General features: G+C 40.0%; 1 protein-coding gene across 16 annotated transcripts in view; it reads right to left on the bottom strand.

Moving 5' to 3' along the window:
• Positions 1–25,502, bottom strand: part of LOC122563699 (adhesion G protein-coupled receptor L3) — a 681,177-nt gene that overhangs the window by 526,898 nt on the left and 128,777 nt on the right. For all 16 annotated transcript variants that reach the window (XM_087995292.1, XM_087995289.1, XM_043717974.2 and 13 more), the window contains exon 2: positions 15,944–16,056. The gene's annotated coding sequence lies outside the window, so the exon portion shown is untranslated. The remainder of the gene's footprint in view (positions 1–15,943; positions 16,057–25,502) is intronic.

Raw genomic sequence — 25,502 nt, forward strand, 5'->3', positions numbered from 1 at the left:
TCCATCACTCATATGTCCCTCCATTGGGAGTGTTACATATATTTGAGAAGGAGTACTTTCACCTTCCCCCTTTCCATTTTCTCCTTCTTGCTCCTCCAAACCTCTCTACTCTCACCACCCCTACTCCACCAGTCTCACAGCAAAGAAGGCAGTGGAACATACAAAGGACACTATTGATCAGCACAGTTTCTCTAATTTCCCTCAAATATAAAAAAAATTGCAATGGCAACAGGACAAAAAAACTAAGTTGAAAGCATGTGGATGTTGGAACAACTGTTCAAAAGGCAAGGTTTAATCTGAATTGAAATCAGAAATTGCTGATGAAAGTCAGCAGTCTGGCAGCATCTGTGGGAAGAAAGAGCTAATGCTTTGAGTCCAGTGATTCTTCAACAGAACTGATAGCAGCTCAGAAAAAGTGGTATTTATGCAGAAGGGAAGCTGAGTAATTGAGAATAAGTTGAAGGTAGCAGAGGATTGACATAATACAAAATTTAAACCCACATCATAACAGGAGAGGGCGTGGGATCTGTAAAAAAAGGTGGAGGAAGGAATCAGGCTTTAAAGTTATTCAACTGGATCCCTTAGAGGATGCAGTGTCCCTAAGAGGAAAATGCGGTGTGGTTCTTTGAGCTTGCAGTGAGGCTCGGTGGAACACTGCAACAGGCCTACAATAGAAATGTTAGCATGGTGTGTTGAAGTGGCAGGCAACTGCAAACTCGGGCCATTTTTTATGAACAGAATGTAGGCATTGTGCAAAGCGGTCACCCAGTCCTGCATTTCATCTTCCCACTGTAAAGGAAACCACACTTTGAGCAGCGAATACAGTAGACTAGATTGAATGAAGTACAGATACATCACTGCTTCACCTGAAGGTGTGTCTGGGACCTTAGATGGTGAGGAGGAAGGAGATTAACAGACAGCTGTTACATCTTCTGCATTTGCTTGGAAGGTGTCATGGGGTGCGAGGTGATTTTGGAAGTGGAGGAGGAGTAGACCAGTTTCCCAGAGGGAACTGTCCCTGTGAAGCGCAGAGTGGAGGGGAATGTGCATCTGGTCATGGCATCCCATTGGGGGTGATGGAAATGGCAGCTTACAATCCTTTGGCTGCAGGAGCTTGTGAGGTGATAAATGAAGACCAAGGTGACCCTGTCATTGCTGTGCAAGGGAAGGGAAGGGTAAGGGCCAAATTGTGGGAGGTAGGTTGGACACAGCAAAGGACCCTGTCAGTAAAGTTAGCAGGCAATGCTTGGCTGAGGAAAATGGTTGAAATTTGTGAGTCCCCCCTGCAGAATGTGGTATCATCAGAACAGATGCAACAGAGATAGAGAAACTTGGATGATGGGTGAAATACTTACAGGAAGCTGGGTGTGAGGATGTACATTCCAGTTAACTATGGGTTTATAATGGGTATCAGTAGCCAGCCTATACCCAAAAATGAAAACAGAAATGTTGAGAAAGAAAAGGGAGGAATTGGAGATGGACCAGGTGGAAATGTGAAGTTAAATTAATACATGTTTCCAGTTCAGAATGAGAGAGGGAAGCAGCACTGATGATGCTGTCAATGTACCAGAGAAAGAGTTGCAGTGGTGGTCTGATTAGGATTGGAACAAGAAATATTTCACGTACCCTCCAAAGAGACAGGCATTACTGGGGCCTATGCGAGTCCCCATGGCTATATCTTTGATCTGAAGAAAGTGAAGGAAGTTAAATGAGAAAGTTTTCAAAGTGAGGATGAGCTTGGCCAAACAGAAGAGGGTGGTAGTGGATGGGGACAGTCCAGGCATTCTTGCCAGGAAGAAGTGGAGAGTCCTGAGACCAAATTGATGGGCGAGGGATTGCACGTCCATGGTGATGGGGAGGCAGATGGAACCAGTGAACTGGAAAATACGAAACTGACATAAAGCCTCAGAAGCATTGCAGATGAAAGTGGGAAAGAACTGGACAAAGGGAAGAACAAAACCCAAGTTGAAGTTGGAAGAAATAAGTTGGCTTAGAAACAATGGATCCGCCCAGACAGTTATGTTTGTGGATTTTGGAGAGGATTTCCTGCTACCCTTAGTTCTCCTGATCAGGTTCTCTTTTCTCCTGGCCTGTCATCCATAATCCCCTCATTTGCCTATGTCCATCAGATCTCTCTTTCGCTGGGCTCCACCTCCAGCGATTCACTCATCTCTCATTCACATCTTCCTCAAATTCCTCCTCCCCCGCAACCTTGCCTTCAACCTCATTTTCAATATAAATACCTAATTGCTATCCAATCTGAAGAGGAGTCACTGGACTCAAAAGATTAACTCTGCTTTCTTCCCACAGATGCTGACAGACCTGCTGAGTTTCACCTGCAATTTCTGTTTTTGTTTCACACCTTTACCTTCTACAGTTCTTTGTTTTATTGTAAACCAAAACAGCATTGGGATGGAGAGCTACACAGGAGAACAGAAGAAAGGGAAACAAAGGCAAAAACAGAACACAGAATGGGAAATAAGAAGTGTTAATCAAGAATTCAAGAAGTAAGAATCAAATAGGGCAACAATGCAAAATATCATGGAGAGGAATAAGAATACTAAAAAGTCAAGCCTTAAGGTTTTACGTCTTAATGCATGGAGCATTTGCAATAAAGTGGATGAATTTGCTGTACAAATAGACATAAACAGGAATGATCTAATAGGGTTTACAAAAGACATGGATTCAGGGTGACCAGGAATGGGAACTAAAAATCAGGGAAATTCCCATTTTAGGAAGGGCAGACAAACAGGAGAAGCAAGTGGGTAGCATTGTCAGTTAAAAAGGACATTAATGCAATAGAGAGGAAGGAATATTAGCTCCAGTGAAACGGAATCTGTATGGATAGAGCTTAAAAGCACTAAATGGACAGAAAATGGTAATAGGAGCTGTGTATAGATCTCTAAACTGTAATAGTAGTGTTGGGGAAGGCATTAAACAGAAAATTAGAGGTGCAAGCAATAAATATACAGCTCCATTTAAAGGCAACATTAATCTGCATATATATTTTAGCAAATCAAATCAGTAACAATACCTCACAGGAGGAAATCCAGTCTACAAGATGGTTTTCTGGATCAATACATTGAGGCACCAACTAGACAGCACAGCATCCTAGACTGGGTGTTGTGCAATGAGAAAGGAATAATTGGCAATGTAGCTGTGTGAGACCCTTGGGGAAAGCGGAACCATAATAACATTGAATTCTTCATTAAGGTGGAGAGTGATGTCATTGTTTCTGCGGGTAGTGTACTAGTTAGATTGGCAAAAATGACAGAAACAGTATTACTAAGTGACCAAGTGTACCCCAAGGATCAGTGCTTGATCCCTAGCTATTCACAACATATATTAAGGAATTAGATAGAGTCATGTCATCATAGAGATGTACAACACGGAAACAGACCCTTCAGTCCAACTCATCCACGCCGACCAGATAGCGTAACCTAATCTATTACCATTTGCCAGCACTTGGCTCATATTCCTCTAAACTCTTCTTATTCAGATACCCATCCAGTTGCCTTTTAAATGCTGAAACTGCACCAGACTCCACCACTTCCTCTGGCAGCCCATTCTATTTACACACACCCCTCTGTGAGAAAAAATTGCCCCTTTGTTCACTTTTAAATCTTTCCCCTCTCACTCTAAAGCTATGCCCTCTGGTTCTGGATTCCCCCAACCCAGGGAAAAGACTTTGTCTATTTACCCTATCCATGCCCCTCATGATTTTATAAACCCCTGTAAAGTCACCACTGAACCTCTGATGCTCCATGGAAAACAGCTCCAGCCTATTCAGCCTCTCCTTATAGCTCAAACCATCCAACCCTGGCAACATCCTCATAAATTTTTCTGAATTCTTTCAAGTTTCACAACATCCTTTTGATAGGAAGGAGACCAGAATTGCACACAATACTCCAAAAGTGGCCTAACCAATTTCCTGTACAGTCGCAACATGATGTCCCAATTCCTATACTCAATGCTCTATCCAATGAAGAAAAGCATGCCAAACACCTTCTTTGCTATCCTATCTACCCACAACTCCACTTTCAAGGAACTATGAACCTGCACTCCAAGGTCTCTTTGTTCAGCAACACTTCCTAGGGCTTTCTCACTAGGGTTTTCTCTGATTTGCTTTTCCAAAATGCAGCACCTCACATTTTTCTGAATTAAACTCCATCTTCCACTCCTCAGCCCATTGGCCCATCTGGTCAAGATCCCGTTCGACAGTGAGGTCACCTTCTTCGCTGTCCACTACACCTCCAATTTTGGTGTCATCTGCAAACTTACTAACTATACCTCCTTACCTGCACATCCAAATCATTTATATAAGTGACGAAAAGCAGTGGACCCCGCACCGATCGTTATAGCACACCACTGGTCACAGGCCTCCAGTCTAAAAGGTAACCCTTCACCATCACCATCTGTCTTCTACCTTCGAGCCAGTTCTGCATCCAAATGGCTAGTTCTCGCTGTATTCCATGAGATCTAATCTTGATAAGTGAACTAAATGCATATCATCAAGTTGTCAGGCGATATAAAGCTAGGAGGGAGGGTAAACTGAGATGTGGGCACAGAGATGTTTCAGTGTGATTTGGACAATTTGGCTGAGTGGGCAAATGCACTGGAGATTTAGTCACATGTGGATAAATGTAAGGTAATCCACTGGAGCAAAAACAGGAAGGCAGATTAATATCTAAATAGTGATATATTGACAAATGTGTGTGCGCGCGCCCGCGCGAGTTATACAATAATGAGATGGATCTCACAGAAACCTATGAAATTCTAACACGACTAGCTAGCTAAAGACAGAAAGAATGCTCCTGATGACCAGGCAGTCTAGAACCAGAGATCACAATCTAAGGATACAGAGTAGGCCCTTTAGGAGAAATGATGAGGAGAAATTTCTTCACCTAGAGTCTGTGGAATTCTCTGACACAGCAATCGGTGAGGCCAAAATATTGAATATTTTCAAGCAGGAGTTAGGTAAAGTTCTTAGGGTTAAAAGTACATGGGAAGAAAACGGGAACGAGGTATTAAAATGGGTGATCAGCCATGATCACACTGAATAGCACAGCGGCCTTGAAAGGCCAAATGGCTTACTCCTGTTCCTATTTTCAGTTGTGATGCTTTTATGAAACCCATTCTCACTGCAATCATGCTGGAGGGAAAGAAAAACAAGTGTAAAACAGAATGTACATATTTCTACATACTTGGAAATCAGGCAAATATCAACATTATAACGAAGATAATAGTAAGGACGTGACATTTTGAACATAGCAAAGCATCAATGAATGTCAAAAAGAAATGGCAGTATGAAGGGAGATTATTCAAAGGACTAAAGGCATTGTTGAAGTGGTAGCTTTTGAAAATATTTTAGAAAGGAGAATTTACAATTCTAGAAAACAGGCACTTCTGCCAATCAAATGCAAAAGCTGGATGAGTAAGTAACATAGTACTCCAGATATGAAAGAATAATCGGTTTCAACCAAATGAACAGATGGCTATCAACTCAAAGTAGAACATGGCTATGGAATGATTTGTAAATAAAGCATGTTCTGGATGGAGATAGAGCCCGGAGGTTGAAAATTTTATGATGGTAAAAAGAATGTCAGCCTTGATAATTGTGAGGCACAGATTATGAATCTTGAAGCAGTTACTGCAGGAGTTCCTCATGGTCCTCCTAATGATGCTTCCAGCTCAAGCTAAGTAGCAAACAATGAATACTTCGAATAGGAAAAGATATAACCATTGCCAATGATCTTCAACAGCACTGCCATCACCAGATTCTCTATTATTACCTTCTGGTGGAAAAGGAAGGACAACATGAACCAAAGCACTAACTGGATAGACCATGTTATTATAATGGACAGAAGCGGGTACTGCAGATGCTGGAGATTAGAGTTAAGATTAGAGTGGTGCTGGAAAAGCACATCAGGTCAGGCAGCATCTAAGGAGCAGGAAAATTGATGTTTCAGGCAAAAGCTCTTCATCAGGAATGGCATTACAATAGCCTAATATCAGAGTGGATGTTGGACACCTCACAATGAGTCATCTTTAGCCTTAAAACAGTTTTCCAGCTACAAGGTTCACTGAAATACATTTTGGAAAACTCACCTCTTGCTACAGCAACACATTATTGTTTAGCTGACAGAGAAAAGCAGTCCTCTGGATTCCAACCCTACTGAAACATAATCGTTCTGCAGGTATTCCATGATTGCAATCAACATTTACTATATTAGCAACTCACCGAGTTTATTTTAACTGCTCGTTTCTCCCCTGTGACCCCCAAGAGTGAAAACAGCACCAATTTTGAACAATGTCATCTCCAAATTACAAACCACCCTGATTTGGCCACACAGTACTGTTCAATCATAGTTGTTAGTTTCATATCATGAAATTCCTAACCTAAAATAACTAACAGGGAGCCATTAGGAAATGCAGTGGTTCAATAACGCAGTAACAAATACATCTCTTGGGCAGTGTTTTGCAGGTGCAAGAACAATTTATTCTGAAAGATCAGCTAATTGGCTAATGGAATATTGGCCCCCCATTTCTAGAGAGTTGGAGTGTAAGAGCAGGGAAGTCCTACTGTAACTGCACAAGGAGCTGATCAGACCACATGTGGGGTACTGTGAACAGTTTTGCTCCCCTTATTTAAGGAGAGATATGATTTCATTGGACACAGTTCAGAGAAGGATGATCCTTGGTCTGGGTAGCTCAGTGGTGTATCTGTATCAATATCTTCCAGCCAGGACTGGCATCTGAATTTCTTCTCATACTCCCCATATTTCCACAGTTTTCCCACTGTGGAATATTCTGATGAGCAAAGGTTGAACAGGTTGGGATTCTACTCACTGGACTTTAGAAGAATGTGAGGTGATCTCATTGAAACATATAGGATTCTTAAGAGGCTTGACAGGATAAATGTTGAGAGAATGTTTCCCTTCATGGAAGAATCTAAGACCAGAGGGCATCAGAATTAAGAGATGCCCATTTAAGACTCAGATGAAGAGGAATTTATTTTCTCAGAGGATGTGTCTCTTTGGAACTCTGTGAACAGGTAGTGAACACTTAGGCTGAAATAAACATATTCAGGGAATTAAGGATCATGCGGAAAAAAAGGCAAGTGGACATAAGGACTGTCAAATCAACCATGATCTTATTGAATGGCAGAGGAGGCCTGAGGTGCTGAATGGCCTCCTGTTCTTTTTTCTTGTAGTCTAATTATCAGGGTAGCACATAGAAAAAGCTTTTGATCTCCCAGCGGAAATGGGCAGGGTCAAGAATAGTCTCAAAAGGGTGGTGGCGAAAACTATGATCAGAGTTCAATAAAAAGACACTTATGGCTTGTCCAAAAGGAAAGGGAGAAAAACATTGAACACACAGAGTTGGCAGTCACCAGCATTTACCATTCTGGCTAATGTCAATGCCTCAGTCAACACCAAAATTAATTTGCATGGTCATTATCATGCTGTTTACAAAACTTACACATTATAAATTAGCTGTTGTATTTCACTTTTTTTAGGCTGAAGAACACCTTAAACGTATGAAAGGCATTCAGTACTGATGTCAAATAGACATCACCACAAAAAAGGACATTAAATTCTGGGCAGAATTCCAAAGAAGTAGTGTGGAGTGGAACAAAAAAATTGCTGCAAATTAGTCGTCACTGTCTGATAAGCACAGGTGATGGCAACCAAGGAAAAGTGCTGATGGAGACCAGAATGGTTAGCAGTGCTTGACACTGCAGAGAGGGTAACAACATAGTCAGGACACTCAAACAGTTCATGACTTCAGTTAAAACAGTTCAGAAGTGAAACCCTCCATGACCTGACCCCTTCCTACTTTTGCACTCTTTTTTGGTTTCAGGATCATTGGAGATACCTGCATTCATCCAATACTGGGCTTTTGAGCATTGCTGATTTTAATCACCTTGCTATTTGTGGCCCAGCTTTCAGTTGCCTATGCCTTCCATACATCTTGCCTTCCTTACATCTTACCTTCCTTCTTTAATACTTTCTTAAAACTTGCTTTTCTGACCAAGCTTTTGCTTATTTGACTGTTAATACCTGATGTAGCGGATATGTTTTTTATCAATTATGCTTCAGTGAAATATGTTTGTTACTTTAAAAGCTTATACAACATGTTACTCTTGAGAGATGGACTAACAAGAAATTGCAAGACAGATGGGCACTGTTTTGGAGTACTCATGGAGAAGAACGGCATAATAAAGATAGAGGCAATAGTTAGAAAGAACAGCTAGATCAAACGCCAATTCGCTCAGTAGATAGTAAGGCAATAGTACCTTCTTTTTTCAAAAAAGATGGAACACCAAAAAGGAAAATGTGCTCAGATGAGTTGGGAAAGCTATCTGAATTATCAAAGCAAGAGTGAAACAAACTTGATATTCAGTCAACATTCACAGGATAGCTGACTACCATTTATTTAATCTACCAAGCAAATTCCTTTCAACAAGCCAGATGTCACAATGTTCAGAATTACACTGGTTCATGTATGTCTACATACACAATGCAATCTTTGGTCAGTGCTGAATTTTTTTGCTGATGCGCTGTGCATTGACTTTAATATAGAATGTATTGTGCTGGAAAGGCCTTGGGGAATGGGAGACAGCAGTAAGTGAAACACTCACAGCTTGTGAATGATGTCAAATTACAAAAATAAAACCTCAATCCAAATAATAGCCTTCAGCACACTTGCAATATTCCAGCTTTTTCAGAGTGTTCCTTTTTTAAGGATTCTTCCTCAGTTCTGTATGAACCACTAACTATGTATGAACCATGGCTATGGAATATTTTTTGCGAAGTTCTACTTGATGCAGACGAGAAGGGAGTGTTTCACTAATGGCAGATCAAGTCTGTAAATGGGTCAGAAAAATTCCTTTGACATGATTACTACATTGATGCTTATGTAACATGTAATATTCAACTTGAAAAAAGGACCCATAATTAGAAAACCATCAAATTTGACATAAATCAGTTTATGGATAAAATCAATGAGAAAATGACCTCGGATGGTAACAATCTAAATTACCTAGTATTCCCTAACCACAACCAATTTGAAATAATTTGCTCCCTCATACAAATGTGCAAATGACAAAGAAGCATAGGCTTCATTATGCATCTATGAGCTGTAACCAAGCCACAGAGGGCCAAAGGGCCTGTACTGAGCTGTAATGTTCCATGTTCTATGTACACCAAAGGAGGAGAGCCAGGGAAAGATGCTCATTTGAAGAATCAGTTCAGTCAATGTTGAGATCAGGAATATATTCTCCAAAGTACAGGCTGTGCTTTTAACCAATACTCTTTCAAGGAAGTTCCATCACAAAGACATCTCCCTGAAGTAGTGTCCCATAAAAAAAAACAATTAACCAAAAAGGAATCTGAAGTACACAACAGTTGTTGCTTTCTACCTTCTCCAAGAGTTAATCTGTAACAAAGAATGACACCTGCACATTCTTCCTTTGCTGCGTCAGTGTCTGAAACTCAATGGAGAGGAAATAAGTGCATTCAAAATCGTCTAAAACACATGACACTATTACAAATTAAACCAACCATTTCTGATTTTAGGGAATTAATGAGATTCCCATGTAAACTGTGCATAATTTACAGTGGAGATCATCTATGTGCCAACATATTCTCATGCTGAATAACAATGAACCAAGAGGCTTTGAGACATTTCCACTGTACAATCATGCTGCAGACAGTCAGTCCCGTCCTCATCTCAAATCACAAAGCCCGTGACACTGAACTGGGGAGGGAGTTTTTCTTGAAGGTTACAGCTGCACTGCCATTTTACTTCAGTGGATGTAGCTTTTATGAGGGCGCACCCTAGCTTGAATATGGACCTGCCAGGTCATGGTCACATGACTCATGTATTCTCTGGAGGCAGCAGATGGTGCTGCACAGTGAAGTATTTTCGAATTAACTATCATCTCCTATTAGACCTACACCGTACAACAGTTCTTTTGAAAAGTGCATACCAAGTAAATGTTCATTATTCTGTGAAGCTGTGTTGCTTTCAGAGAACAGTTTATGCAGTCAGCTCATGGGCTATCTTGAAATTAACTCCTTCATCGCTGAAGACAGAATTCCACAATTGCAACTTCCAATTCCATTGGATGGCATTGACCGTAACCACAGAGTGACAGAAGCTGTAACTGATGATGCCACTAGGCAAAGTACTGTAAACAGTCAAATCTGAAATGATATAGTTCAATGTGAAATGCTACCATTGCCTAAGTTATCAATCAGCTTGTCTACAGGTAACAGTATAACATGGTTAGCGATTTTTGAGAAGATTTGTAGCTCATGTTGATGATAAGTATGTAACTTTGCTATACTTATAAATATACCTACAAATAGAAAGGCAGGACATACCACAGGAGCTTCACCGCAAACTCTCACTAATGATGTTACCTAGTCATGGTGATGAAACGTCTGAAAACAAACCTTCCAGCCTAACGAGCTTATATATGTATAACATGGTATTAAGGAACTGAAAAACAAGCCTCTCCAAGACCTCAACAAAGATAGATAAAAACCAGTCGAGAGTGTGGTGCTGGAAAAGCACAGCAGGTCAGGCAGCATCCGAAGAGCAGGAGAATCGATGTTTCAGGCAAAAGCTCCTCGGATGCTGCCTGACCTGCTGTGCTTTTCCAGCATCTCACTCTTGACTCCAATCTTCAGCATCTGCAGTCCTCACTTTCGCCTCATAGATAAAAAGCACTCCATCCTTAAAGTCATTTATGTGAAAGGTTGTCTTTTGGGGATCAAAATTCCCTCCAATTAGGATGCTGGACCTTGTGCCTCATGCTCAGCCAATATAAAAGTAATTTTCCTCCTTCTCAACTCAATTGGCTTGGTGTTGACAAGCAGGAGTTTAGCATTTCAAGTACTAGAGTACTGGGTCAAAATTCATGAACTCTCTAGCTGCACTGAGCATGTGGTTAAACCCTGTGAGCTGCAGCACTTTGAGAAAGTACGTCGCCCCAACCACCACCTCATCAGCAACTAGGTTTTGACAATAAATCCAGGATGGTTGCATTGCGTGAACAAAATCAACATATGTACGTCAACTCTTACACACGTCTTTTTTTAATCCCCTGATTCACCACATTTTATTCAGTTGTCCAAAGAAGCTGGTCTGATTACCAAATTCTGACCAAAAGATTTAGACCAAAAACATAAACCCATCTTTTCCATTGTTAGACAGGAACAAATGTATTGCACATTGTGGAATTTTACATTTTCTTTTCACATTCTCCACATATATATTTTATCCTTCAATATTTTATCCAGATTAGCATGAACATCGAAATTTGTGGAGGGCAAAGACGCCAAAGAAAGCTCAGTGCAGACCAAGCACATTAGATAACCCATCCATGAAATCTCAGGAGGAAACGCTCTGTGCAAATAATATATTGCTGTCAAAGATAGTGAAAGAAAAACTCCAGTATATCCATTTCACTTCACTCTCCTACTCTGAAGGTGACAATGACAGTGCAAAGCTGCATGTCCTAATGGCTACTCTTTCTACGAAGTGTCAGTTCCAGGCAGCAAGCATCACTTAATAATCCCATGGAATGAAAGTGTCGCAACAAATTTCAACCCAAGGAGACTCATGCATACTTTTGCAAGGTTAAGATTAATTTCACAAGCTTTCATTCAAAATGTCTATTTTGCAGATTTTGAAAAATATCACATGGAACAGCAAGAACCCACAATTATAGAGCACCTTTAATGTTCCTCAGGACCCTGCATAGATGTGGCCACTGTTTGAAGGTAAAGCCAATTTGCTCATAATAAGGTCCTACAACCAAAAAGGAATAAACAACCTAGTTGGTTTACTTCCAAAATATGGATCATGTTAAACATTAGGTCAAGAAACCACTGGAAAGCTTCAAATAGTGGATGGAGCATGAACTTCCATCTTTCTGATTCAATGAGAAAATAAAAGTACCATCTAAGCCAAGCAAAGCCTACCCATCACTTTTAAAACCAGAGGGAAAAACAGGGTAAGATAGAGGAAGGTGTATGGGTTATGGGAGGTGTTTGAGTATGGTGTTAGATGTTGATTAGGTTTCAACCTGGTTGAAACTTAACATTTTCTGGGTAATTACCCACTTAGTACCTTGGATAGTCTGAAGTCTCTGACTCTAAGCTCAGGGCCACAGACATTCATGGAATGTCTCAGGCTGCAGGGGAGCAGCACATCAGAAGTCCAAATTTCCCAGACAATTCGCACATCGGTCCATGCATCAAGACATCTGCAGGATCCCAACATGGAGACAGAGGACTTGCCCAATATCAACATCACACCAAAATAAAATCATTTCTCATGGATAGTGCAAATAGACGATTAAATAATTTGTAGCCTATTTCACAGCCTACGTGACTTTCACTTCCAGACTTTTGTATATTAGAAAACTAGGTATGGTGCAATATGGATGACCAATATGTTAATGTGCATTTTGCAACATTGCTAGAGACCAATTTCATTACTTGGCATATTTTTCAAACCAGTCAAGATGCGTTGTAAATTATAATGCAGAAGTAATGAACTATCTTTAAAACAGAGAATACTGTAAACATTTGACAGATGCTGCTTGATCTGCTGAAAGATAAGCAGAGGTTAGATTTAAGTTGTTACCATTTGGTAATGCTGACAAAAATTATCCGCATTTTAAGCAAGTTCCAAGACTCGAAAAGAGGGGGAGCAGAGGATAGAATAAACCATCTGTGATAAAGTAGGAGGGCAATGATAAAATGACAAAAGTGGTGATGAAGCAAGAAAAAGGAATAGGAATATGTCAATAAAGTTTGTGGTCCTTTTCTCATTCTATTCACAGCCTCCATGCCTCAGTCACTGCCTTTTTCAGTCCAGGTTCTACCTACTTTTGACACTCTATTTCCCATATCACTGCATGAGATATCCACTTTCTCAGTCATGTTGTGAGCAAGAGAGCCTGGTAAAGATAGTGAGTTGCAGAGACATTGCCCGTTCCATTGCTGAATGAAATTGGTTATGAGCTGGGCCAAAGAGAAAAGGGGAAAACAAAGCTCACTGAACCTGTAGAAATGACGCAAAGCTGCTCAATAGTAGATGAGTAAAATCAACTTTGTTTTTACCCGTTGCGACATCACATTCTATTAAATACAGGAATCCCAATAGGAGATAGTTGTATTAGCAAGGGAAGTGCATCGATGTCTACACTGGTTTGAATCCTGTTGATTGAGACATAGAGAACTTATTTACCCCATTACCCTGCCAAAATAAAAGCAAATGCAATGAGCAGCTTTCAAGAGGAGAAAATAAGATGGTGTCGTAAATTTCCCTCCACATCTCCTCCTTTCTGCTACAAAATGCCACATATCTTATTCTCAGAAAAAGCAACCATCCTATCCTGTTCCATGAAAAAGCAATGCTTATTCCAGAGCCACTGCCTCTCTTAGACCCTTTTTGATCAAAAGTTCAGCTAATTCATTTCTTATTTATTGTTTGTGTCATACCCAGTGGTATTTGAAGACGAATTCAAAGACTGATATTTATAGAAAGAATTTCCACTGATTTACATGAAAAATTGATGACAAGAATACATTGAATTCTTTGTTGAATACAATAGTGCCTCAGTGACCAGAAGAAAATCAAAATCATAAATGACTAACGCTAAGGGACAAAGAAGGAAAGAAATCTGCTCAGGAAGGCTAATCAGTTTCTCAGTATTTTGCATAAGATATCAGTGCTCTATAGTTTAAAAAGCAGCATGGTGCAATTGTTTTATTAAATGAAAACCATCTCATATTGAGACAGGAAGAGTGTGATCGAACAGGTCATCTCATGACATAATAAAAATGAATCAATCAAACCAGTTGTTGGTACATCAGGTCAATCACAAACACCGAACAGTCAATTTTGTCTCTCATTCAAACTGATTGGACCAAATTGTTTTTCCATACTTCTCATTGTATAAGGATTTCTGTTAGAGGTTAATCACAATACATTACCATTTCCATAGATGAACCAAGTAAATTCCAGGAACTGACCAGAACATGATACCAAACATTTTGCCTTGAATCAAACAGCAGAAGTGCTTATGTCTACTAAAAACTCAGAAGAAACAAAAACTTTTAATTCCCACCTTTCCCGACCATTCCGAAAGAAAGGTGAAAATGGTTGAGGCCAAAGAAAAACCTGGGGAATAAAAGGGAATTTGAAGTCCCAAATTACTTCATTGTTACTTTGTTTTATGTCAAAATAATTGCTGAGGAACAAACATAAGTCAACATAAAAAAGATCAGATTGGTCTTTTGGAAGCAAGCATGTGCAGCAAGTTCATACAAAGGTCTAGATTTGAATTGCTCCTCTTGTAAATCCTATATTGTATTATTGCAGCACATGACGGGACACTTGAATATTAAACAGCACAATGCAAAGACTTGATTGAAAAGTTAAAATCCATTTACTGCATAACACATGTTTACTGGAATAGTTTCGAACCTGTTCCAGCAATAATCATTCCACGCAGTTTAAGTGCATGTCAACTTAATGGGACTAGTACCTGAAGTATAGCTGAGGAAACATATTTTCTCCAGTCTTCTAACAAGGAAATTTTCAAATCACTACTTGAAAATCTCGGAGAGAAATCGATCCCTTGTTCAGTAATCAACTGTACTTTGCATATTTTGTCCATTATGCATTAATGGCTGAAGGCAAAGCTACAAGAGATTTGTCAACTGAGGCAAAAAATTAGCTGATGGAGAGAGATTGCAGAACTCCATAAAACAGAAAGATCTGAGTGGCCTGATTCATGAATCACAAGAGATTAGCATGCAGACACAGCAAGTGATTATGAAGCAAATACAACATTTGTCAATTATTGCATGGTGAGTGAAATGTCTAGGGATTTGGTGAGACCACATCTGGGGATACATGTACAGTTTTAGTTCCCTTATTTAAGGAAAGGCATAATTGCATCAGAAACATTATGAAGAAAACATAATTGGATGATCTCTGGGAAGAAATGATTATCTTATGAGAACAGGTTGGAATTGCATCGAAGTTTTTAGAAGATCTTACAAATATCCTCAAGGTACATGACAGGATGGATGCTGAAAGAATACTTTCAGTTAGTGAAGGGACTAGGACTAGGCAACACAGATTAAAATTAAGGGATATCTCATTGCAAACAGAAACAAGGAACATTTTCTTTTCTCTCAGAGGATAGTTAGTTTGTGGAATTCACTCCATTGAGCCATGGATGCAAGATCACTGATTTTTTTTAAAGGACAAGCTATATTGACTTCCTTGTCAGTCATGAATCTCAGGGTATAGGGGCAGACAAACAAGTAAATGCTACAATTTGGTCAACCCCAATTTTATCAAATACTGGAGCAGGCTCAAGCAAACAGACGCCATTTGGTTTAATTCTGGTCCAAATTCTTGTATTTGTACATTCAGTTCTAGGTTGAATCGCAGCTTCAAAATGTGAAGAAGAAACTCAATGGAACAATTTGGAAAGAACAACAGTATTTCAACAGACAGCTGAAATAGAACTCTCCCTGTTAATGCTTACCTGAGGGATTTACATCTACAGAGGCAAAGACACGTAAACTTTGAGACACCAAAATCAAATTCAACACATTAGACTGGGAGAACTAACTTGAGCATTCAGAAATGGCTTCCCACAATTGCTTCACAAACATGAAAATGGAAGAGCAACTACAATTTGTTTTGCTTAGTTATTTACATATACCATTTGACAGGATCAAGCTCGGATTTAAGATTTTTAAAGCCCTCCAATCACATTTTGCATTTTTCTCTTGTTAGTGTTGCAAACAAATTGATCTGCTCATTTCTAACAGATTTCAGAAGGGTTTTGTTTCACATGCTCATGAATTCCTCGCATATTATTCACAGAAGCAATACTAACCTCAATGTGAATTGATTGAAACTAGTGACCAAGCAGAATGATCTATACCCAAGTCCTCAAATGATTTCCTTAGCCACCGAAACAAAGTTGTCCTCAGAATCAATGCAGAGCACCTGTAAAACATGGAGGCATTAATGTTAATATTTTACAAGTACATTTCTGGCGTGCAATGTGATACGCATGAAACATTAAAATCTTAATGTCTTAAAGTTAAAAGGAGCTGCCACTATACACTGCAAATATTTATAACCGAAACAGCTTTCACTTTTGCAAAATTCCAATGCCATTTTTTAAGGGAGCATAGAATATCTATTTTTTTTCCAAACTATCCATTCAGAGTTTGGAAGACATAATTCCAATCTTGGATTTGGAAAGCACTGTCTGATTCTTAAAGTGTTAGTACACACACAGAGAAAATAATTCACAATTAATTGCAGAAAAGCACTGCTGGAAAACTAATGCAGTCCACTGGAATAAATTGGGGGACATTTGTCTGGATAAGTAGAAAGGTTGGTGGTATAGCTAAGTGTCTTTTCACAATGTCAGCTACTTCAAAACAAAATGAATTCACATGGCACTCAAGATTGGAACACCTAGTTTTAAACTAAGTTGAACCAGCTCAACCCGGGGTCTCATACAACATTCGAGTTAGGTTTGCAGTTAGTAATGCAAACATCTCATATTTTCCACATCCACTGCTCAGAGCGAAACCAGATTAATTTCAACAGCTGAAAAATGACCTCTTCTTAAAAAGGAAACAAAACACAGCACAACTAAAATGATTTTCTATTCTGTGAATGATTAACCATTAAATCATGACAGATCTTTGTGCCTGCCTTCAGCAGTGAACGGTGAAATAACTGGGTTGAGTAAAAAATTAGAGCTGCAAAGGAGCTGCTTTAGCATGCTTGGGGAATGATAAACTCTGATGAAAAGCTAAGGCAATCTTCACAATGCATCAGCTATTAGTTTACATGCAATAATCGGGAAATGATTCTGCTGCAGAGGACAGGTCTGATGATATTCAGGTAAATTTTTCAACCCCAAATAGGCTCATCAGAAGCATAGTGTTTAGCTCCATTACCATCTCACCCTTTTTGCACAAAGGAAAATACCATTTGAGTTGAACATAGATTAAAACCTTCACATGCTTTAGAGACTGATAAATCTCCAAGGTCAGCAATCCAAAGATAGTAAACAGTCATGTTCGTTTGGTAAATTTTATTCATTTCTATCTGTGAAAGGAAGAGGGAAAGGGGGTGGGGGGGAATACGTGGGCAAACAACGGACATCAGGATTCCTACTGTTCCTCAGCATAATGATTATTCAAGACAGATGAAAGTTTACCAACTCAAGACATTTATGTGGTTTCATCAGCTCACAATCTTTTTAAACTACTTAAACAGCATTTTTTAAATTCACTGATGGAAAGTGGGCATCACAAATAAGCATTTTATCGCACATTCTTATATTTTCATGAAAAAAGGAGCTGTCTACTTGAGTTGTTCCGATAGGGCATCTCACCCTTTACTTGCCACCTCGCTAAGTCAGGCATTTGGCAACCATCTAAACCCACCATCAACTAAGGGACACTGGGAAATCTGCCAGACCAAGTAGGTGGGAGAGTGGGTGTGTTCTTCAACCTCCGCCATTCAAAGACAGAGGCTTCAAGGAGGTCAACTCTGACTCCCCCCTTTACATGACGCCCCCATTCCATCACAAGAATAAGAAAAAGATTTACCTTCTTACCACTCGAGCCTGAGGAGTGGGCTTCAAGCAACAATTTTTAGGAACCAGAAGCTGCTGATCTCTAATTGGCTGATAGTGATATCGGTCAGTGATAGGTCAAACAACTCAGCCACACTCTTCTGTCAACACCTAATGACTTAATAAGTGTGTGAAATGTCTACTGTCACCAACTAACACACTTGCCCCACTCAATTTAAAATTTTAAAAAATGAAAAATCATGCTCTGTGTAATGGTCCAAATGTTATTGATTAAAACTATGCAACCCAATAGCTTATGTTTCCTGACAGAACTATCGCTTAATGTTGCTAAACCTGGTGTCAAATGCTGTGTAGCTGTTGAACATACACATGAAACCAGAAGCAAGATATGAAAGCATTAATACTGGATCTCTATCTGAAAGCATGAGTTAAAAAGCTTACTTTACATCTCCAGTCTGTTTTGATATTGTTCACATGCTTATTCATCCTTAAATTTCTTAAAATGACACCCACTTTATATTTTTAACAAGGTGAAGCAGGTTAACTCAAGGCACTGCACGGTCAATCGTTTATACTGCCTGAGCTACCTTTGCCAATTCATGATACCACTCTCTTCACTGCACTATATTTTTGATGTCTCAGTACTCTGGCTCAGTCGATCTACATGTTAGATACCATATTCAATTAAATACAGCGAGTCTCAGATTTAACAATTACACCTTTCCCCTTATCCAAAGTTTTTGCCTCCTCCATCACCACACCTTGCACTGTCGCTGTTTTATTCAAAACAGTGCTGTATCCATTATTTTAAAAATAAATCTTCAGCAACTTCTTCCTCATTCTTCTAATACCAACATACTGATCAAACAAAGACTGTAGGCGTCCACCCCGCCTGACATTTTGGCTAAGCCATCATTGCTCTTGTAACAAGCTCAATAGTTGATATCGTTGAGTTTCTGCAATATGGTATGAATCATGGCCAATTTCCCTCTTCATTCAATAGCAAGCACAAGAAATGAAGGTCAGGTACAATTTCCTCAATACTACCCTGTCACAGAGTAATGTAAAGTACTAACTGATATACAAGATAGATCAGAAAGTGAACATTGGACATCATCGACGGATGGCAAAGAATTAGAGAAAAAGTTGTCGTTTTGTCTATGCAGTCCACCTGATCTCTTTCACATGAGCTGACAAATCATCTAAAATACTGTTACTTTGCTCTCAGCTATTGTATCCCATTGAACTTTGAGAAATGCAGATCAGCCAAACTTTATTTTGAACCGTTATCAATCTTTTCTTTTGTGATGTACCCGACAGATTAATTGGAGGGATTTTTTTTCTGCAGTCACAATTACTGTTGAACTTGTTGAAAACTGGAGTGCTCATTAGATATCCTCATGAAAGATATTGACTGTTTCCATTGTAGTCTAAGATCAATGTACAGATGAAGTGCATCATCACTACTGCAGTCAAATAGTCTTTCCAATTACTAACTGACCCATGTACTTCTATGTTACAGGCTCTTTCTTAAGACTATCCTTGATTAAAATCTGAAAGATTGCTTAAAATTTATGAAAAAGTCACTGATCAATGGAGGCTTTTGCTTTGACTTTTCAGTTAATAGGTGTAAAAGGAGATACTGGAAAATAGGTAGCTTGTAAGTTCTCCCTGCTCAGATATATCTTTTGGATTCAATCAGAAGCTGCCACAAATGATAACATCCTCTCACCACACACAAGAACTAATGAGGAAATTTTTCCTTGATTTATTTACATATTTATTCATATTCATGTTCCTCAAAAATGGTGTAATTTTAGAGAAAATTCTTATATCAAGTCAACTGCTGTTGGCTACAGATGGAGAAAGAGCTGACTTTAAAACACTAACTCAAATACGCCTTCAACAGCCAGTCGTCATTGTAGGATGAACAAAACACAAAAGCTCATTTCGACTGAAACTCTTTGTGACATTGAACAACTTAACTCAGCAAAGTTTTGCAACAATCTTGGAATATTCTCATTTAGACTATTAACCCAAATTACTCACAGACCAAGATTATTTATGGCCAACCAATGCTTAGGTTAAGCATCTCTTCCCTTGACGGAGTTTACTCCAAGACGTATAGGAGAAAGTGAGGTCTGCAGATGCTGGAGATCAGAGATGGAAATGTGTTGCTGGAAAAGCGCAGCAGGTCAGGCAGCATCTAGGGAACAGGAGAATCGACGTTTCGGGCATTAGCCTGAAGAAGGGCTAATGCCCGAAACGTCGATTCTCCTGTTCCCTAGATGCTGCCTGACCTGCTGCGCTTTTCCAGCAACACATTTCCATCTCCAAGACGTATAGTGCTGTGACAGTAAACATGCATTAAATGGTGCAGATGAGCAAGTCTCCTGACCTGCTGCACTTTTCCAGCAACACATTTTTCAGGTGAGTAAGTCACCCAAACAAATGCTACTTCCCTGATTTGAATCCTGATATTAGAGTCATAGAATCATAGATTCATACAGCATGGAAACAAAACCCTTCAGTCCAATTCATCTGCACCAACCATATATCCCGATCTGACTTTGTCCTGTTTGCCAGCATTTGGTCCATATCCCCCTTAACCCTTTCTATTCATATACCTATACCTAACCTTTTAAATGTTGTATTTGTACCAGCCTCCATCATCTGGCAGCTCGTTCCACACACACAACACCCTCTGCATGATAAAGTTACCCCTCAGGACCTTTTTAAATCTTTCGCCTCTCACCTTGAACCTGTTTAAGACTCTCCCACCCCAGGGAAAATTCATTCCTTGGCTATTCATCCTATTCATGCCCCTCATGATTTTATAAACCTCTACAAGGTCACCACTCAGTCTCCAAGGCCCAGCGAAAGAAACCTAGCCTTTTCAGCCTCTCCTTATATTTCAAACCCTCAGTCCCAGAAACATCCTGGTCAATCTTTTCTGCACCCTTTAACAACAACATTCCACAACACCAGGTTATAATCCAACAGGTTCATTTGGAAGCACTAGCTTTCTGATCGCTGCTCCTTCATCAGGAAGCTGTGAAGCAGGACCATAAGACACAGAATTTATAGCAAAAGATTACAATGTCATGCAACTGAAATGATATATTGAACAAACCTAGATTGCTGTTAAGTCTTTCATCTTTTAGAATGGGTTGCAGGTTTTGGTTCATTAATACGTCAATCCCAGAACTTCATCTGCAAACTTACTAACCATACCTCTTATATTCACATCCAAATCATTTATATAAATGACCAAAAGTAATGGACCCAGCACCGATCCTTGTGGCATACCAAAGGTCACAGGCCTCCAATCTGAAAAGCAACATTCCACCACCACCCTCTGTCTCCTTCCTTCAAGCCAATTTCATATCCAATTAGCTAGCCCCCTCTCCCTCCACACCCGACCGGATCCCATGTGATCTAACCTTACTAATCAGTCTACCATGCAGCACCTTATCAAACGCATTGCTGAAGTCCACATGGACGACATTTGCTGCTTTGCCTTCATCAATCTCCTTTGTCACCTCTTCAAAAAAACTCAGTCAAGTTATTGAGACATGATTTCCCAAGCAGAAAGCCATGTTGTCGATTTCTAATCAGTCTTTGCCTTTCCAGATGCACATAAATCCTGTCCCTCAGAATTCCCTCTAACAACTTGCCCACCAGTGACAGACAGCTAACTGGTTTATAGTTTCCTGGCTTTTCCTTACAAACGTTTCTTAAATAATAGCACCACATTAGTCAACCTCCATGCTTCCAGCACTTAATCTACTAAAACATCACAAGTTCATACCTTACAAATGCAAATAACTTGATCTCCGTCATTTCTGTCTGTGGTTTTATGCTTTCCCAGCGGGAGAGGGGGGAATGTTGCTGTAACACCCGAACTGCAATCAATGGAGATCGACTGAACTGATGAGAATTTATCATTACCCTCCAAAAGGTTTTGCCTTGATGATACATTTATTCTTCATTCATTCATCTGGTATCATACCAAGTAACACTAAGCACCCTATTGACTCTGAAAAGCAAATTTTATATGTATGGGAAGTCAAATTCATCCATAAACACTAAATTTGCTGTGCATATTTTTTGAAGGAACAATATCTTTTGGGCGGCACGGTAGCACAGTGGTTAGCACTGCTGCCTCGCAGCGCCAGAGACCCGGGTTCAATTCCCTCCTCAGGCGACTGACTGTGTGGAGTTTGCACGTTCTCCCCGTGTCTGCGTGGGTTTTCTCCGGGTGCTCCGGTTTCCTCCCACAGTCCAAAGATGTGCAGGTCAGGTGAATTGGCCATGCTAAATTGCCCGTAGTGTTAGGTAAGGGGTAAATGTAGGGGTATGGGTGGGTTGCGCTTCGGCGGGGCGGTGTGGACTTGTTGGGCCGAAGGGCCTGTTTCCTCACTGTAAGTAATCTAATCTAATCTAATATATTTGTTTTAACTTCTATTAATGCAATTAAATTAATTTGTCTTAACTTCCTCATCTTTAACTTAAAAAGCAGGTGAAGGATATCAGGTGCTCTTATCTTCCCAACTTGCGATGGATGAATACTTCAATGTGACTGGTTTTTTTACCTACCTGCTGGCATCACTGTTATTGACACCAAATCATTCCTCTGACTTGGCACCAGATTTAAATTGTAAAAGGGAAAAATCACACCATGACACAACAGAATGGGCAGCTCTCTTCAAGGTCAGCACTGAGTGCACTTCCACCCACACAATCCATGCTATTATTGTTCCATTAATCAGATCTGCAAACAAAGGCACCTCTGATAAGGATGAATCTTGGGTTTTTTAAAAAATGTCTTCAGTGAAGGAGCAAACAAAAAACAAATGCTCTTTACAGTAGGTAGATTTTAATGACCACTTGCAATTCCAGGCCAAAAAAAATTCACAAAACATTAACAGATCAGTCAATAGTTGGTCAGATAGAAACTGGCTGTTCACCCTGCTTTCTTGATGTAGTGTCACAGGAAGGGTATCAAATTTATCAAAATTATTTATTTGAAGCATTCAGCCAAAAAAATGACAATTTTGTACACAACTTTATTTGTGTTGATGTGATGATTGAAACACACCCATTTTAAAAAGGTAAGAGCATGAAAGAAGTGGTCTTCCTCCTGTGTGGGAGAGCCTGATCAACAATAGAACGGGCACAACTGGTTTTAGCAGCAAAGTATCAGCTTAGCATAAAAAGAAACATCATCTTTGTGAAAGTGTTTGGCAAACATTTTAATTTGTTTGAATGGTAAACGTTTCACTCCAACGGAGTATCATACTGGACTTGAAACTTTAATTCTGTTTTCATCTTCACAGCCAGCAGATCTGCTAAGTGGTTCCAGCATTTCTGATTTTATTTTAGACATTCGCATTCATAATCTGCTGCTTTCATTTAATAGTTTCACTACACTGGCATTGATGGGATTGCCATGAAAATACTTAACTCAGGGTAAGCTTTTCAAGTTGGTCCTGTTTAGGGGGCAAGGGTCAGCCAGGTGAACCTCATGGAATATGAGTTCCCTGAGTGGGGCTGTTAGTCTGGTCCAATTAGGCAGCCCTAGCTGACCGATATAAACAGGAGTGTCAAACATCCTGTCACTCAGTGCTGGCTCTGAGACAGCTGAATCAGTGTCAAGGACTCTCCATGTGTAAATAAAGGTTGACGTGGTGATGGGATTCAGGCTTCTGTGGAGTTATTTCATGAAGTTCACTACTGGCAACACAAATCACCCAGACATTGGGCTTTGAACAGTAGCCAGTAATCTCGAGACACACACATGCACGTTCTTTAACAGGAATGGCACATCCCTTACTCAAGTGAGCACTGAAATACAATCTGTCATATAAGTACTACTTCATATTCAACGACAGGCAGGAGAGGGGATAGGCCATGGACACAAACCCGTAATTCCGCACTCGCAGAGCTGTCAATAAAAAGGAAACATTAGCAGCCACATGCTCAGCAAGAGTGACACTGACAAATGGTCAACATGTTCCTTTATCCGCTCTGCATAACCCCATCCTCCCCCACTCATCGCTCTCAACTGTTTTGAAGGGAATACAATGATGGTCTGCAATCCTGTGCTGGCAGCAATTTCAAAGTGAATTACATTAGCATTAAATAACATACACGAGGGTAGAGGGTGGAATAGAAGTGGCATAGTTCTCTTAATTGAGGAGAAGGTGCTGCTATGCTGTGACAAGTTTGAAAACTCTTTTGGAAACAAAATAACCCTTTCTGAAGATACCTTTTTCCAACTGACATCATGTCTGGATCTATTAAGCATTGAATTAACCTCATCTTGTTCTGATGCTGTAGGATGCAATGGGCACTAAATACATCTGAAGAAATGAGCACTAAAAGGAGGCAACACTCATCAAAACTATAGTAATTCATGAAAGGGGCATTAGCAGTTAATGTTCAGGATTTGGACCAAGACTTGTAGAGTGTTTATCACCTGGAAAGCGATCCTTTGGCTCATGTCCACTCTGGTAATCAAATATCCATCTCGTCTCATCCTTTTTTTTCCCTGCACTTGGCCCATAAACCTTTGTGCTACAATGTTTCAATCCTGATCCAAATAGTTCTTAAATATCTTCAGCAATCTAGACTCTACCACCATCTGGAGCAGTGAGTTCCCAAAACCCGCAATTCTCTGGATGAAAACGGTTTTCCTCAAATACCTTCTAAAATCCTGCTCTTTATCTTAAAACTGTGCCCCCTGGTTTCCCCAAAGGGGAAAGGTTACCCCTCCCTATCCTGTCTATGCACCCGCCCCCCCAGAACCTTGTAAACCTCAATGAGATCACCCCTCAGCCTTCTCTGCTGTAAAGAAATAGCTCAGCCGATAATCTCTCTTCATAATCAAATCGCTCCAGCCTGGCAATATCCGAGTGAACCCCTTCTGCACTTCCTCTAGTGCAATCACATCCTTCCTACAGTGTAGTGACCAGAACTACATACAGTGCTCTACCTGTGTGTTATATATAGCTCCATCATAACGTTTTGCTCTTGTAGTCAAGGTCTTGACCATTAAAGGCAAACATTCCATATGCTTTCTTTCCCCCCTTATCCATCTGTTCTTCCACCTTTCATGACCTATGGACATGCACACCCCAAAGTCTCTCTGATTTCTATATGTCCTGGGATCCTTCTAGTCAATGTGTACTTCCTTGTCTTAGTTCAACAAAAATGCATCGCCTCATAATTTTAAGAATGGAATTCCATTTGCCACTTGCAGCCCTCCTGACCAGTCCAAACATTTGTTCCTGAAGTCTAACGGTTTCCTCCTCACTAATTACCACACCACCAATTTTCATATCATCTGCAAACTTACTGATCGCATATTTTGTATATTCATGTATAGGCCATTAATGTACACAAGGGAGCCAGCATCAAACCCTGTGACATACCACTAGACAAAGGCTTCCAGTCACAAAGGCAACCTTCAACCATCATTCTCTGCTTCCTGTCCTGGATGCCAGTTTTGAATCCAATTTGTCCTTCAGCCCATGGGCTCTTGGCTTCTTGACTAATCTGTCATGCAAATCCTTTTCAAAAGCTTTCAAACAAATCCATACAGACTGCACCAACTGCTCCACCCTTATCTACACACCTAGACAACTCCTCAGAAAATTTAACCAAATTTGAGATATGATATTCCCCTTACAAAGTCATGCTAAGGACCCCTGAACAATCCTCTTGTCTCTAAGTGTTGATTAATTCTGTCAGAATTGTTTCCAGTTGTTTCAAGATGTTAGAGTAACTGGCCTGTCATTTCCTAGTTTATCCCCAACACTCTTCTTGA

Source organism: Chiloscyllium plagiosum, unplaced genomic scaffold (assembly GCF_037043375.1).
Source record: "Chiloscyllium plagiosum isolate Xiang-an unplaced genomic scaffold, Cpla_swu_hap1 HiC_scaffold_2, whole genome shotgun sequence".
Classification (NCBI taxonomy): domain Eukaryota; kingdom Metazoa; phylum Chordata; class Chondrichthyes; order Orectolobiformes; family Hemiscylliidae; genus Chiloscyllium; species Chiloscyllium plagiosum.